The 16,253-nt window shown below is 43.0% G+C and overlaps 1 long non-coding RNA gene across 1 annotated transcript; it reads left to right on the top strand.

The window, feature by feature from the left end:
- The first annotated feature begins 2,243 nt into the window (after positions 1–2,243).
- On the top strand, positions 2,244–9,392 carry LOC116514280. The gene is made up of 4 exons (XR_004256084.1): positions 2,244–2,373; positions 4,547–4,840; positions 7,109–7,147; positions 8,980–9,392. It is a non-coding gene; the product is annotated as an uncharacterized LOC116514280 (long non-coding RNA).
- Positions 9,393–16,253: the final 6,861 nt, after the last annotated feature.

The following is a 16,253-nucleotide window of genomic DNA, read 5'->3' as shown; positions in this document are numbered from 1 at the left end:
TTCAGTGGTTGGGTCAATCAGTTTTCCCCAAAGAAGAAAATAAATAAAAGGGGGAAAATGGGTCTGTTAGACTGGCAAAGACATGACACAGGAAGAGCAGCCCACATCTGCCCACCCACAGCAAGAGCAAGAAGAGGAGCCCCAGAAATGGGAGGACACAGCAGAAGAAGAATTGGCCACTAAGGACGCAGCTATCTCGCAGACCAGAGGGAGCACCTGGCTAGTCACTGCTGGAACATCAGTCTAAGCAGAACCTTCTTAAGCTGGCATAGAGTCTAGCTTGCATCAATATGAGACAAGAGCTTAATGCAATGTTGAATTAGTCTGCTAATTCAACATTTTTTTCTCTTGGGACCCCTATCCACTTTTAAACATCAGGGAGGATCCCAAAAGATCCTCCCTATATATTTTGTTTGTGTGGCTTATATTAATACCATGTGAAAAATTAAAATTGGGATATTCATTGCCACTATCATTTCTCCTAATTGTTTGATTAGGTTTTAATATGGTGTTATTCTTCAGCTGAAACTGGCAAAGAGGTTTGATTTCACAGACACCTAAGAAGGTCTTCTATCTGGGTGCCAAAAGAAAATGAGATTCTTTTGAAGATTGTATTATTAAATCTTCTATTCCTACATACCTAACTTTCCCTGCATGTGTTATCGCTGCAAGGACACTCAAAATCATATTGGAAAGCACAGGCAGCTCTTTCAGATAGTTCTCGTGTAACGTACAATCATTCAGCTATTGGTCAGTATTACATTAGCTCTGAATGAGGGTCATTATGATGCGGAATAGGAATAAAACAATGCAACATCTTCATTGTTTTAATGTTAATATTTTTATTTGGCATGTACTATTGCAATGCTAATGCATAGTGCTGGTCTGAATTCCACTGATAACACAGCAAAATATTCAGCTACACAAAACTTCTTGTCAGTGAATGTTCAATGTTCAATGCACTCATTGTTGAGATAATATCTGATAGGAATAGAGTCCCAGGCATCCAGGGAGCTTCCCCCTGCTTCAACCTGGCTGCTTGTTCCAGGATGAAATGGAAGGACAAATTTTAACTGCTGGCAACAAAGAGCTGTGGACAACAACACCAAGAAGTAGACAAACAGGGCAGTTGTTGAAAAATGCCACTCCCAAAATAAGAACTGTAAAAACTTTTGGTCAGAAAATCTACTTCTTGAAAAACCAATAGCTACTTACATCAAACGGACTCCAATGGGATAACTGATGCCTATTAGCAGAAAAATGTCAAAAGGACCAAACCAACCTATTGAAGGAAATCTCACCAAGTTCCCAAATTAATGTTCTCCAAGATTCTAATACAAGCATGGCAAATCAAGTTGTTAAATAGTACCACATACACAGTGGGAAGCACCCCCTCCCAGAAGAATGAACTATTTTGGGACATATTTAAAAAGACTATTAGATTTCCCTAAAGGAGAAATGGAGAAATATGTTTTTAGAAGTGGAAAGCAGCCCATGTCTTTCTTAATACAGTAGCTCACAGCAGATGCCAGCACGTAAGGAGATAAAGAGCTTATTGAAAGAGGAAGCCAACTATTTAGATGGATCCATTCATAAGCAAAGCAAATACCACAGGCAGAAATCCATTCAAGACAGGATATTTTGAAACTCCTTGCAGCAAGTTTGACAGCTAGCCAAAGCAGAATGGTAGAGTTAGTACGGAACCCCTCCAGCACAGGATGGAAGCCATAAGCCACAGTAGGAATCAGAACATAAGCTCCTTTGCTGTGTGTGTGCCCGTGCGTGCGTGCGTGCGTGCGCACATGCGTGCACACACACACACATTTCAGGACCTGTATAAAAAATCCTAGCACTCCTCTAGCTAATTGTTCAGCTGACTCAGAACTCACGATGTCTTTGTGTGTGTTTCTATTCATCATTAAACTTTCTTTCCAGTCAATCTCCATATAGTTTCCAGTGTCTTTCTCCCAGCTTGGAACTGAACCAGATGGATTTTCCTTCTGACAACACAAACAGGAAGAGCTACAGAAAGGAACTGACAGAAACATGGAATACGGTAACTAAAGCAGCAGGTATGTATCTTCATTTAAACCTTTGATTAAAGGCAATATTTTCAAGGCTTGCACAGCCCTGTTATTTGATACGAATCATACAACCGATTAAGCAGAACTGCTGTGAAACTCTTCCTCCTTTGAAGTGCAGGACGCAGCAAAGGAAACGTGACTCACAGAATAAAGTACAGTGAGGAAGGGTGGAGCACTTTTGAAAACGAAAGTGCTTTTATCTGGGGCCTGCGAAGGGCAAAGCTTTAGCCACCTCTTTACAAATTCAGGACCAATTAAGATTTCAGACTCCTTTTTTCCCCACAAAAAGGTAAGTTTGCCAACTTAATTGCTGAAATATAGGAGGGTTGGATTTTGTGTTACACATGTCTGTGTGGGATAGACTGTTCTGGGACCAATGCTTTGCAAAAATATAAGGCATTTGAGAAAGACTGCGGCATAATTTGTGCAGAGAGGAAACCACTCCAGAAAAGAAGGAGGCTCTTCAACTTTGCTTGAGAAGTTAGTTAAGTTTTGCCCAATTTTATGATTTTTCTTGCCACATTTGTTAAATCAATCACTGCAGTTGTTAAGTTAGTAACACAGTTGTTAAGTGAATCTGGCCTCCCCATTAATTCAGCTTGCCAGGTGGTCACAAAAGATGGTCGCATGATTCCGGGACACTGCAACTGTCATAAATACGAAACAGTTGTCAAGCATCTGAATGACCATGGGAATGCTACAGCGGTCAGAAGTGTGAAAACTGGTCATAAATCACTTTTTTCAATGCTGTTGTAATTTCAAATAGTCACGAAATGAACTGTTGTAGAAATAGTAGAAAGGTAAAGATGGTTTATGTGCATTTCTTGGAGAGATTGACCCACATTCACAAGAGAAAAAGAGAATGGTAAATGCTTAAGTGCTCACCACCTGGAGGAAGCAGACATTTTTCTCCCTCCCGGGATGCAGGGTTTTCATGCATTATTACTCTCCTATTGTTAATGCTCATGTCTGCTTGAAAGTTCTGCATTTTACTTCTTCTCATTGGCTTTGGGGCAGGGGGGGGGGGTTCTAGGGACCAACAATATTACAGTTTTTGTGTCTTAATCCAGGGCCCTTTCCAATGATTTGAAACTAAGGGCTAAGTTTCCAACCAGGAGCCTACTGTATATTCTATATCAGTGTTAGAAGATCGAGGGGGTCTGATTCCCTGATGCTTGAAGGGAAAAAAACAGAAGATTCCTTTATTTCCGACAGCATAGCATAGAAATCAACTGTGCTGTGCTGTTGGAAATAAAGGTAGAGTACAGAGATTATGTGGTTAGATCTAAGATTTTTATAGGGGAAGAATAGATGGGAATAAATAGCTAAATTGGCTTGTTTGATTAGGGAAGGAACAGCAATCACTTTATAAAAGAGTAAAAATAATTTATGGACTTTTTGCTGAAAATGAACTTGTGATTTCTGGAGATACGGATTAAAAAAGGCTGAATATTGGAAAAATGGAATTATATTACATAATTCTGTGGAAGGAAAGAGTATCAAGTAACTGATGTGGCCCGCCAGCAGAGTTGGCAGCAGATTAGACCAATGAGGAAGATGGGGAGGAGCATGGGCCAGTCCTGGAGTCTGGGGAAGGCTCTGTTGAGGGCTCTGCGTTGGAGGCAGAGATGGAGCCAGGGCCATTTGATAGTTATTGGCTGCCTTTGGAGTCAGACATCAGTGAGGCATATAAAAAGCTGGAGCCTCTTTCCAGTGTGCGCATGCACAGAGTTGCCAGATGAAGGAAACAGCTAAGGAAGAAGGGTTGACTTGGGAGTAAGGCCACAGGTGGACAGTGAATGGCCCTTCCCATAGGGAATAAAAGAGGAGCGAAAGGTGAGCGGAGTTTGCAGGAGACAATTAGTTTGCTTAATTGGTTCTGACTCTCTGAGACTCCTTGCCATGTTTTGAAGATATCTGCTTGACAGCTCTCCAAGGCAGATAAGGTCTGTGACTGTAAATTCACCCTTGAAAGACTTTGCTGGATGTGAATGAGAGGAATTCATAGTAAGTTAATAAAAATGGGTTTTTGTCGTGACAAGGAGTCTGCTTGTGGTTTGGGGAAGTCTAGGTCATAACAGTAACTATTATAAAACAGATTGGAAATAGTTTCTTTTAGATTTTCTTTTTCTTCGTTTTCTATTGTTTTCCACACTTTTTTCCTATGACTTCTTTCTTTACTATTTCTTTTTATTATTATTTTTATATATAAAGCCATCTTTTGAACCAGTCACTTTGGATAATTATCACTCCATCTCTAACTTCCCCATTTTAAAGAAGGTTGTATCAAAGACAGTGGGATGATAGCTAGAATCATAAAGTTCTTTATAAGCAAATTTGTACACATCAAATCATAAATAAACCACTATACCTTTGTGAATGTGCTAACTAGCTTAAGTTTAATAGTATTCCCTTCCGGCCTCATCTTCTATATTAGTTTAATTCTCTAATTTTAATTTTAGATTGGATATAATCCATCATTGTTGAGATGAATAACACTGTGAAAGAAGATATTTACAATGCATTGAATGAACTCATTGAACAGCAATTTAAAGAATTTAAATGGAGGCTCAATTTTATTAATTATGATGGAAGGCCAAACATTCGTGGAGCTGCACTAGAGAAAGCTGGTCGAACAGAAATTGTAGATCTTCTGATTCAACATTATGGAGAAGATGCTCGAAATGTGTGCACTGATGTCCTTCGAAGATGCAATAGAAATGATATTGCCACAAACCTTGAAGCTCGATAAAATGGTAAAAAAATTCAACATATTACAGAAATGTTCTCTCCACTTAAAATCAAAATTCAAAAAGTTGAATTTAGTCCATCCTTTTTTTCAGCATCCTTACTGATATGAAAAAATATTAAGGTGTCTTACAGGTAGCGATGCTATTTTTGCTACTAGGGAAGTGAACATAGCATGTAATGCTGGGTGGAGCCAGAGAACGAAGAAGAGCAGCATTCTCTCATAGGAGCTTCAAGTAGAATGAAATTGAGAGCTGACTTTGCAGGACAGCCTCCAAATATCTAAAATCCCTGTGCATATTTCTTTTCCAGGAATCCTAAATTGAAGAGTGAAGAAGTGTCCCAGAACCAGTCTTAATCCCAAGAATAAATCCCATTTGTGTCTTATTGCAACCTATATGGCTGCTTTAGTTTGCTTGACACTCTCTGTGGCATCAGACTGGTCTATATAGAAACAGCAATACAACCCAGTCACCCCTTGCTCAAAGATTTTAGGGGGCTGTAATTTCATCAGATTACTTAGGCTAGAGAAGACTGAAAACATTGAAAAGATGTCATGGCATCATTGACACCTAGTTTACATTTATCTGAAATATAGTGCTCACTCAGCTTTAAAATTCTAATGCCTAAAAGAGACTTATATACAATTGGAAAAACCAAAGGAACTTTATCCAGGCTGGGAGTCTGATAATGTGATAAAAATGGTATGCAAAATTTCCAAAATTTAAGACATACTGGGAGAATAAATAGTGGAGGAATGCAATATGGGATACACACACCAAACAACACAAACCCTCACAGTTGGAAGAACAAAGATTTCTACACCACCATCTACATATAGAAAAGAAACTGGGAAAGAAGTATACAGATGAAGGGTGGGATACTGCAGAAGAAATTAGGGGATCCTGCTAACATAGTCAGTGAGTACTTGGGCCCTCATCTTCCTAGAAGAAGAGGATTGGGGGGGGGAGCTCAAGGATGAGCAGACAGGTCAGCTTTAGTTTAATAAGATAAAGGTAAAGGTTCCCCTTGCACATATGTGCTAGTTGTTCCAGACTCTATGGGGTGGTGCTCATCTCTGTTTCAAAACTGAAGAGCCAGCACTGTCTGAAGACGTCTCCGTGATCATGTGGCTGGCATGACTAAATGCTGAAGGTGCACGGAGTGCTGTTACCTTCCCACCAAAGGTGTTTCCTATTTTTCTACTTGCATGCTACATGCTATCGAACTGCTAAGTTTGCAGATGCTGGGACAAGTAACAGGAGCTCACTCCATTAGGTGGCACTAGGGATTCAAACTGCTGACCTTTCTGTTGAAAAGCTCAGAGTCTTAGCCAGTGAGCCACCGCATCTCATTTACTTTAATATGAGGCAGCTAATAAGGTGAATTACTTTTCTCCTTCCTGGCAAGGGAAGTTTTGCTGCATAAAATGAACAGAATTTCTGATGTTTCCTTATTGGTAAACTCATTACAATATGCTGTTTCTTTGCATCACTCAGGTTTCAGCTCTGATGCATGTGGATTCCTCACCAAATTCTCCCACAATGTCAGTCACCATTGTACATTGCTCAAGCCAACTAGGGTTGAGCAATGTACAATGGGTTTGAGACAGTTAACCTTGAGAAAGTGGCTGGAGTCCAAGAGAATTTGAATCCTGCCCTCTTTTATACCATATCCCTCTTGACTGGTTAGGGCCTCCCAGGAGACCATATGTAGCTGAATCCAACAGATGGAAAATGATTCTTGATGAGAGGGTGATTCCATCTGCTCAAAAGGAAATGATGGATCACCCTCTCCTTAAAAGCCATTACTGGCTCTCATGGCACTGGACAATTTTGGTCTTGTCTGCAAACCTCCCTTTTTAGGGAAGGTTCTTGAAAAGAACCTTTGTTTGTTAAACAGATCATGTCAAATTATGTTAGTTAAAAACAGATCAAGCCAAACCAATCTTATTTCATTCTTTGACAAACTGACTAAATTAGTAGACCAGTGAAATGTTGTGGACATAGTAGACTTCAGTGAGGCATTCAACAAAGTAGACCACAACCTACTTCTTGGTAATTTTCACCATTGTGAGCCATTCAAGCTTACTTGTAAAAGAAAAGAAGAAAATAAATATATAGAAAAATATAAGAATTATTAGACAAGAAATCCAATTAACATAACAGACATTCATAGAAAAGATAAATCAATGCAATTATCAGTTTTATGAAAAATGCTCTGTGATTTACCAATTTTATCATGTGTGTTTTTCACTAATTCGAATCCATCTTTAGTTGCAGATGTTGATGTTCACCAATTTGCAGAATCATCAGGTAAAGCAGGAATCATTCAAAGGATTACTGAAATTATATATAAAATTAATTCAGCATGAGCAGTTTTTTCCCCTCTCCCTTCCCTTCTATGCAAATTACTGTATTAATTGCCATAAAAATCCTGATGGTGAAAACTCCAGCGTGGTTTTACTGTGATGACCATGAAAAAAGGAAGGAGAGGAGGGAGGGAGGCGATAGGTGACGGAGGGAGAAAGGAAAGAAAGGAAAGAAGGAAGGAAGGAAGGAAGGACCAAGGTCTCTCTCACAGTTATTGTTTTTGAGACAGGTCTCACCTAAATCTATACTTATATCTTTGATTTTTTCCTCCCTAAATGTAAAACTTTGTTTTTCTCCACCCTGAAATTCATTTTGTTAGATAGGGCCCTTTGCTCAAGTTTTTCAAGACCTTTTTGGATCCTTCTTGGAGTGTTAGCTATTCCTGCCAGTTTAGTGTCATCTGCAAAGTTGATGAGTTCCCCATGCCATCCCACATCATCCATTCCAGCGGTGGGATTCACTTACCTTCCCTAATGGTTCTCAACTGTGAACACATGCGCCACATCTGCATGTGTGCACCCCTTCTGCGCATGTGTAGTGCTTGAGCATTATGTCGGGGCTGCTGCTACAGGTTCGCCCAAACTGGAGAGAACTGGCTGAATACCACCTCCAATCCATTCCATATACACATACACATACACACACACACAATCCAGTGAACCTATCAATAATGCTATGAAGGAAACATAATGTGGCAAAAGGCCACAACACTTAAGCCTTTTGGCCTAAGCTGAAAGTATTTGCAAATTTCTTAATCATAAGAAGAATTGTCCACTCCAGACATTAAAATCCCTTAGACACAGCAAACAGATTCCTTCCTTAACATCAAACCCTTCAGTCAACACCTAAGCAATTATCACACCCCACTAGTAACAAAGTTACTAGTTACTAAGGTTCTTGATAAATGACTATCAGACTTTGAAAACCTGGTATCACTGGATCATGTTCAACAATTTTGTTGAATTAACATTAACTAAAAAGGTTTTTAAATTGAATTTTGAATAAATGTGCAATTAATTGTTACAGTTTTGAATTTTACTGTTTCTATCTTCCTTCCATCGTGCAAACCGCCCAGTCACATGACCACCCCCAGCCATGCCCACCAAGCCACACCCACAGAATTCCACCACGGGGGGGGGGCACTGAGGATCAGTTTGTAGCACCAAAGGGGTGGTGGACTGAAAAAGTTTGGGAACCACTGCCTTAGATCAATCAACTGATGGTTGCCCCACTCAGTACGGCCCTTTCAATGGGTCCTTATTGGCCCTCAGTGACATCTTGGAAAGGGGTGAAATCATGGAAGAGAGCTTCTTGGCTACTGATTGGGAGGATTGACTGAGGGCCAGGATGAATAAATTAGGGAAGGTGAGGGGCACTACTCAGGTTGAGAGATGAAATAAAAATATGAAAAAACGATGACTTTTACCTGATTCAAGGGGGGAGGATAATGCAGAGCAATGTGAGTAATATGGGGGTACCAAAGGCAAGAAGAAAGAATTCCTTTCCTAAAATAGATTTTATAGGGATACCAAATCCTTCTAAAGACAATTAAAATAAAGGGTTGGTTTTTTTTTTTTTTTTGAATAAGATAAAATGTACCTGGAAAGAGTGTGATCAAATAAATGGAATTATTTATTTGATCACACTACATTATATCAGATTATATTTGGACACCTGGGTCTGGCCTCAAAGATAGTCACGTGGGTCCCTTCATAGTGTGATAGATCCTTATCTTTCATTAGCATATTAAAATAAGACTTTCTTTTTCATTATAGGTTGAATGGAAAATATATTATACAGAAGGATGAATGGATGGACATGGATTATACGCCTAGAACCTCCAGTATACATGCTATTTTTTCATGCTTGCTTGTTTGATCTACATTTATTTCCATTTAGAATATGGTTAGGCAGAATTGGAATTTAATATATTTCAAATGAAAGTCTGAAGAACATTCCTCCAGCAGTATAATCTGAAATGAAGCCTTTTCTCCCTTTTCAGCTAAAAATGCTAAAAGAATGACAGCACACAAACCTTTTAATGAAAATGTGGACAATAAAACATAATTTACTGATCTTTTGAATCTCCAAAAGCAAAAGATTCAAAATCCAAAGGAAAAACCAGTGATATTTGGTAGAAAACATCGATAGCTAAGCAACCAATCAGATAATTATAATATTATTATTATTATAACGAGACAGTATATTTATGGCAAAAAGGGCTGATCTGCATGGTCAGATAGCTTAGTCAGGTGCTAGAACCCCAACCATTTCCAGAGGGGAGGATGAGATAGCAATAGCAATAGTGCTTAGTCTTATATACCATTCCAAAGTGCTTTACAACAATCTCTGAATGGTTTACAAATATCAGCATATTTGGGACAAAAGTAAGGACAATCTGGGTCCTTATTTTACCAACCTTGGAAGGCTGAGTAAACCTGGAGCCAGTCAGGATCCAACTCCTAGCTATGACCAAAGTTAGCCTACAATACTGCATTCTAACCACTGGGCCATCATGGCTCCTAGTATGATACCCTGTTTCCCTGAAAATAAGACAGGGTCTTATTTTCTTTTGACCCTCCAAATAAGGGCTTGGCCTTATTTTCAGGGATATCTTATTATTTTTCAGGTGCAGGAGGCAGCAAGCCCACCAGCCCCACCCTCTCTATCCCACCATCTGCTTGCCTGCGGCCACAATGATCCAAGTTCTTCTTTACCTGCCCTACTTGCTGGCCACCAAACAGCTGACTGTATGGCTCTGGCCTGCGGGGGCTCTTCCTGGCAGAACACACACACACATATGCACACACACATATCCTCCCCCTCCAAGTCAGCCACATCCCTTCCCCATACACTTGGGACATCGGAAGAAGCCCTGTGAGGAGATGCTGCTGCCGAAGTGCAGGAAATCCCTCCTCCCCCTTGCAGATCGTCCTTTCAAAGAGGAGTTTCACCAGTACAAAGAGGTGGCTGAAGGCGGTGTTTGTGTCTTCTTCATCCTGATGAAACTCCTCTTTGAAAGGACGATCTGCAGGTGTGGGGAGGGGAGATTTTGTGCACATCAGCAACGGCGTCTCCTCGCAAGGCTTCTTCCGATGTCCCGGGTGTATTGATTTCCATGCCTTCCTTTCCTGTTACGTGGACGGAATTAACCTGCTGTGACTGTCACTGTTAAGTAAGGCAGGCATGAGGCATTTGGGTTGTGTTGCTTGGCCTCCGGATTCTTTTGCAGCCACAATTGGCTTGCATGGCCATTTTGGACCTGGGCCATTTAACCTTCAATTTTACTTTGTTTCACTTTTGCATCCCTCCCCCACCTACTTATTCCTACTTTTGTTTATATGGCCTACATTGATTAATACCATGTGAAAAATTAAAATGTACATATTCACTGCCACTATTATTTCTGATAATTCTTCGATTGGGTTTTAATTTTCAGCAGAGACTGGAAAAGAGTTTGGATTTCATAGACATCTGAGAAATATGGGTGCTAAAAGAAAATGAGATTATAATTCTTCTATAGACTATAGTGTATAGTGTCTCATCTTAGGGGCAGACACAGACAAGTCTACTCTCTCTTTTTTTTTTTTTTTTGATTTGCTGTTTTGAAATGCTTCCCTTACAGAGGTGGGTTGCTTCCGGTTTGGCCCGGTTTGGCCAAACTGGTAGTCGTGATTTGGCCTGGGTCCCAAAACAGGCAGTAACCCAGGCTGGTCATGCCCCCGAACTGGTTCCCAGGTCTCTTCTGCCATTGCCGGCATGTTTCTGCATATGCGCAGAACAATTTATATTGTTTATATTATATAAATTGTTCTGCAATTTATGCAGAACAACTGCATGAGCAACGCACAGCACGTGCACGAAACAAACTGGTACCAACCGGTACAGGAACCCACCCCTGTCCCCTTACCTTACATTCACCTGCATTCTTGGTACTTCATGGTACTTTTAACCGAACCTGAAAACTATCTAAGAATCAGGAGTGTTCACTAGATGTATAGAGATTATGTTGTCCAGTATGCTTAATAACTTCCAATGCTTAAACATGCTTGCATGAGGAGCAGGGCTAGGAAAGATTGGAATGTATTATTTTTATTTAAAGGGACACTTTTGCCACAGATTTTGCCTTGATTAGTTTTGACATGTCATTGATTTTGACTGTACTGCAATTGCTTCATTTTACTGTAATTGATTAGTCTGCTTCGATCATCATAAAATCTATATACCACCAGAGCAGAACATATTTAGCTCAGGAATGAACCCAACATGTAAATCTGAACTTCCTCTTCAGCCAGCCATTTTTTAAAAAAAATTAAGTATTATTAAACCTTCTATTCCTACATACTGAACTGGCTCTGCATATGGTTATACTGTAGTTGCAAGGAGGATCTAGATATCATATTGGAAAGCACATGCAGTTCTTGTAGGTAGTCCTTGCTTAAAGTACAGTGATTGGTCAATGTTACATCAACTCTGAATGTGAGGTAATTACAATGCAGAAAAGAATAAGATCAGTACAATGCAACAGCTTCAGTATTTTAGTGTTTATATATTTATTTGGCATATATTTGTATTAAGGAATTGTTAATGTATAGAGTTGATCTGAATTCCATGAGCCACGGTGGTGCAGACTACTTCTGCTGCCAGCAGTTTGGCAGATCGAATCTCACCAGGCTCAAGGTTGACTCAGCCTTCCATCCTTCGGAGGTCGGTAAAAGGAGGACCTAGATTGTTGGGGGCAATATGCTGACTCTGTAAACTGCTTAGAAAGGGCTGTAAAGCATTGGGATTGCTATTGTTTACACAGCAAAATACACAGCTACACAAAACCTCTTGTCACTGAATGTTCAATGCACTCATTTCTAACACAATACCTGGCAGGACTAGAGCCCTGGGCATCCAGAGAGTTTCCTCCTGCTTCATCTTGGTTGCTTTTCCCAGGATCAAATGGAAGGACAAATTTTAAGTTCTGGCTGCAAGGAGCTATGGAAAATAACATCCAGGAGTAGGCAAATGGGCCAGTAGTTGAAAAATGCTACCCCCCCCAAAAAAAATAACAGCTTTAAAAACTTTTGGCGAGAAAACCTGCTTGTTGGAAAGCAAATAGTTGCTTACATCAAACAGACTCCAATGGGTTAATTGATGTCCATTAACAGAAAACTGGCCAAAGGACCAAACCAAACCCGTTGAAGGAAATCTCACCAAGTTCCCAAATTAATGTTCACCAAGATTCTAATGCAAGCTATGGTGAAGCTAGTTTCTAAAGCTCAATAGCAAGATTGATATCAATGGTGTCACATACTCACAAAGAGGAAGAGCTTCAGAAAGAAATTGACAGGATCACAGAAGTCAGACAAATATTTCCCCCACAGAGCTGAAGGGGGGAAATTAGGGGAATCTTTTTTAGAGGAGCAAGGATGCCCTCAGGAGAAGAGCTTTAGCTGCCTTTTACTTAAGGTGACCAGACGTCCCACATCTGGCGGGACAGGCACGCCTTTCAATAATTTTTCCCGTGTCCCGGGCTGTTCTCCAAAAACCCTGCTTTATTTTGGTGCTCGGAGCTCGTTCGCTCCCCCCGCCCATCAGCTGCTAGCTCGTTCTGTTCTGAACTAAAAATCTAAGTTAGCCCAGCCTGTTGCTTACTGATTGGCTGGAGTCCGCTTAGCTTAGCACGCCGCACGAGTCTCCATTTCATTTTGTCTTTTGCTTGCTGCTTAACTGGTGAATAACGGTACCGGTGGGAATCGGGAGGCGCTGAGGGCTGTTGCTCTGAGTGGAAGTTCTCTGCGCGAGGTGAAACAGCCACCGCCGCCCCCCTCCCCTTCCCTGTGTGCGAGAAAGCCATCCGGGATGGCTTTCCCAGCCTCCTTTCTCTGCCCCCGCCCCGGTTCTACCTCCTCCGGCTGGCGGCCAATGGGAGGGAAAGGTGGGAGAAAGAGCGAAGGCAATGATGGTGCTGCTCTTCTCCGCCCTCCGCGTGGTGTTGGGCCTTTTTTTCACCGTCAGCGGGGCGGTCAAGCTCACCGACTTGATCGCCAGAGACGCCCACCGGCAGATGGTGAGCGGGGCACCTCCGAGGCGGGAGGGGAAGCTAGTCCAGGCCACCGCTGGGTGAGGCAAGCCGCAAGTCGGGGCTGCAACCGTCCGGGGCGCCCGTGCCTCCGTGCCCACCCCAGCATCCCGTTCACCCCGGATCCAGCCACCTAAGCAGATCCCTCGCCGAGCGGCTCTTGCAGGAGATCCTCTAAGGAAAGGCTTGGCTTGCAAACTGTCTTCAGGAGCTGCGCAGGGCGAGCCCGGTTCTCGCCCTTACTTAAAATGGCAGGTCTGTCCTCGCTTGCGGGGAGCCGCCTTTTCGGGCCTAAATTTTGGTAACCGGCCGGATAGGCGGCAGAGCTTCCTGGGCCAGTTGTGTCGCGCGCTTGCAAAAGAAAAGGCGCGCAGCTTCCTTGGGGAAGCAGTGCTCACTGCCTCCTGCCCGCAAAGGTCTTGTTTGCTCTCTTCAGAGGATGCTCCCTTTTCAGGGCAGGGATTCCTCCTCCCACCTCTCTCACACACACACTCACTCTTCCTCTCTCTCACACACACACAAACACACACTCAATCATACTCTCTTTCACACACACAAACACCCCACTCATGCTCAACTTCCTTTCTCTCTCACACACACAAACACACTCAGTCATTCTCTGTCTCATATACACACACCACTCACAATCACTCTCACTCTTCCTTTCTCTCTCTCCTTCACACACCCACCCCATTCACACTCTCTTCTTGGGTCTTAAGACCTTTGTCCAGTGTTTTTGGTTTTTTGGTTTTGCCTTTATTTGTATGCTGCCCTTTTCCCTGAGGGGACTCAGGGCGGCTCACAATTCAAAAAGGAAGGGGGAAAAGACAAACAATAGACAATACAGCATGTTAAAAAGAACACAACAATCGCACAATTCGAGTGGGGCTACAATCTTAACCCCAGGCCAGCCGGGACAGCCAGATCTTTACAGCGGCGCGGAAGGACTGGAGGGTGGTGAGGGTCCGAATCTCCACGGGGAGTTCGTTCCAAAGGGACGGAGCAGCCACCGAGAAGGCCCTCCTCCGGGTAGTTGCCAGTTTGCACTGGCTAGAAGATGGAATTCGGAGGAGGCCTAATCAGTGCGATCGAATCGGTCTAGTGGAGGTAATTGGCAGTAGGCGGTCTCTCAAGTACCCAGGCCCACTATCATGAAGGGCTTTATAGGTGATAAGTAGCACCTTGAAGCGCACCCGGAGATCAACAGGTAGCCAGTGCAGCTCGCGGAGGATAGGTGTTACGTGGGTGAACTGAGGTGCACCCACAATCGCTCGCGCGGCCGCATTCTGGACTAGCTGGAGTCGCCGAATGCTCTTCAAGGGCAGCCCCATGTAGAGCACATTGCAATATTCCAGCCTAGAGGTCACAAGGGCACGAGTGACTGTTGTGAGGGCCTCCCGGTTCAGGTAGGGACGCAACTGGTGTACCAGGCGCACCTGGGCAAATGCCCCCCTGGTCACAGCTGACAAATGATGTTCGAAGGTCAGCTGTGGGTCCAGGAGGACTCCCAAGTTGCGAACCCTGTCTGAGGGGTGTATAATTTGACCCCCCAGCCTGAGAGATGGAGTACTTGGCCAATTCATGGGAGGGAAACACAGCAGCCACTCGGTCTTTTCTGGATTGAGCACAAGCTTGTTGACCCCCATCCAGTCTTTAACAGCATCCAGCCCCTGGCTCATCACATCCATCGCTTCGTTGAGTTGGCACGGGGCGGACAGATACAACTGAGTATCGTCCGCATATTGATGGTACTTTATCCCGTGCCATCGAATGATCTCACCCAGCGGTTTCATGTAGATGTTGAAAAGAAGGGGGGACAGGACCGAACCCTGGGGCACCCCACACGTTAGGGGCCTAGGGGTCGATCTCTGCTCCCCAACTAACACCGACTGCGACCTGTCCGAGAGGTAAGAGGAGAACCACTGTAAAACAGTGCCTCCCACCCCCACTTCCCGCAGTCGTCGCAGAAGGATACCATGGTCGATGGTATCGAAAGCCGCCGAGAGGTCAAGGAGCACTAGGATAGAGGCGTGGCCTCCATCCCTGGCTCTCCAGAGATCATCGGTCAATGCGACCAAAGCGGTTTCTGTGCTGCAGCCAGGTCTGAAGCCAGACTCCTGCGCTCAGTGTATCTCAATTAGGGGTGGGGATGTTTTAAAGCTGGTTACAGTCTGATCATATTTAATGGGTTTTGTTATGTGTGTGTGTGTGTGTGTGTGTGTCTATCTGTCTGTCTGTCTGTCTCCTCCCCCCTTTCTGGCCATCTAGTTTATTGCAGACTTGCTGCCCTCAGTTTAGGGAATTAGTTGGAGAGAGGGAAGAGAGTCTGAGCCCACAGGACTGCCCTCTGTGTAAACAGCCTGGGTTTGTACTCAGGTATTTCCAAATCTGGGAGTTTCTCTGGCCTTTGGCCAGCTTTCCATTTGTAGAAGCATTTTGCTGCCTAAGGCTGATGTTTGAATGTTTGTTGCTGGGGGTGGGAGAGAGCCCATTGCAAGATTTTTTTTTTTTTTTTTTGGAACAGAGAACTGCCTGAATACAATCTGTATCATTCACTGGAACCAGAGGTTTACTCTTCCAAGCTTTGGGACTTGTGCTGGAGAGCCCATCCTTAGGGAACTTCTCTCTATTTGAATGTGTGTATTGAGACAGAGGGCTGTCTGTTTTCTTTTTTCCACTGAATTGGTGAAAATTACTTTGTAAACTTAAAAAAAGAAAAGAAAAATGGGCTGGAAGGAAGAGAGAACACCGCTTCCTCCTCTTCTTCTTCCCTGTCTGCGGTTCCGATTGCAGTTGCAAGGAGTGGGAAGGAGAGGAAGGAAGGAGGGAGGGGGGAGGGGGAAGGAAAAGAAGAAGGGTGGGGGGGAGAAGATGGAAGGAGAAAAGATGGATGGAAGGAGAAAGAATGGAAGGAGAAGGAGGAAGATGGAAGAAGAAAGGAAGAAAAAGAAGGGAGGGAGAAAAGAGAGGAGGTAGGAA

This window comes from Thamnophis elegans, chromosome 1 (assembly GCF_009769535.1).
Source record: "Thamnophis elegans isolate rThaEle1 chromosome 1, rThaEle1.pri, whole genome shotgun sequence".
NCBI classification, from domain to species: Eukaryota; Metazoa; Chordata; class Lepidosauria; order Squamata; family Colubridae; genus Thamnophis; species Thamnophis elegans.
Note: the sequence above shows the minus strand (reverse complement) of the source record. Positions and strands in the feature narration are given on the sequence as shown.